Below are 785 nucleotides of genomic sequence, written 5' to 3'. Positions count from 1 at the left end.
ACAGTATTTTTTGAGATGCCCATAGATATTTTGTTTGGTACAATTTTCCCTGTTAGGATAGGCAAGGGGATCTAAGCCTATACAGCCTTGTCTGTTCTATATAATTTCTGAAATAAGCCCATAGATATTATACTCATTAAGAAGATGACAATTAATATAAAATCTTGCAAAGGAAACTGCGAGATTTGCAGGTTAAATCGATTCCGATTGAAATGAAAAATCGATTTTACTCCCGAATCGAGACTATGGATTATTGGCGAAAAGATCAAACCTCTCTCTGTGCAGAGTTGCAGACATACAGATCTAATATAATAACATTTTGCATTAAATAACGTGGTTGACTAATAAAATTAATGAATAACTAAGCCTTTAATCTGTGCTTTACAGAATTTAATGCAAAGATAGGTACTATTATGTCATCATGATCAGTTTTTCAAAATTGAGCTCCCATGGATTAATCTAATCGTCATCGACTTTTTTGTTAATCGATCTCAGAGTTTTCTCGTAAGCCTTTTAATCTATGGAGCCAAAGATTCGAGTTGACTCATGTAATCGATTCTTTTTTCTAAGATCAAAACCCATGTCACTGATTCTGGTTGTGATTAAACAATTTAATGTGATTCATTTTCATACTCTCGGTAAACTAAGTACTCTTCTTCATCTTTTTATAAGTATAGGATTGGCCTCTTGAGATGCCATTGCTGCCGAATAAGAAAATCTGCTAATTAAATATACATTCTCATAAATGAAAATTACGTATAATAAAATAAAGCGAAATAAGATGA

Source organism: Bombyx mandarina, chromosome 02 (genome assembly GCF_030267445.1).
Source record: "Bombyx mandarina strain Sakado chromosome 02, ASM3026744v2".
Classification (NCBI taxonomy): Eukaryota; Metazoa; Arthropoda; class Insecta; order Lepidoptera; family Bombycidae; genus Bombyx; species Bombyx mandarina.
The sequence above is the reverse complement of the archived record's forward strand: the minus strand, read 5'-3'. Positions refer to the sequence as shown.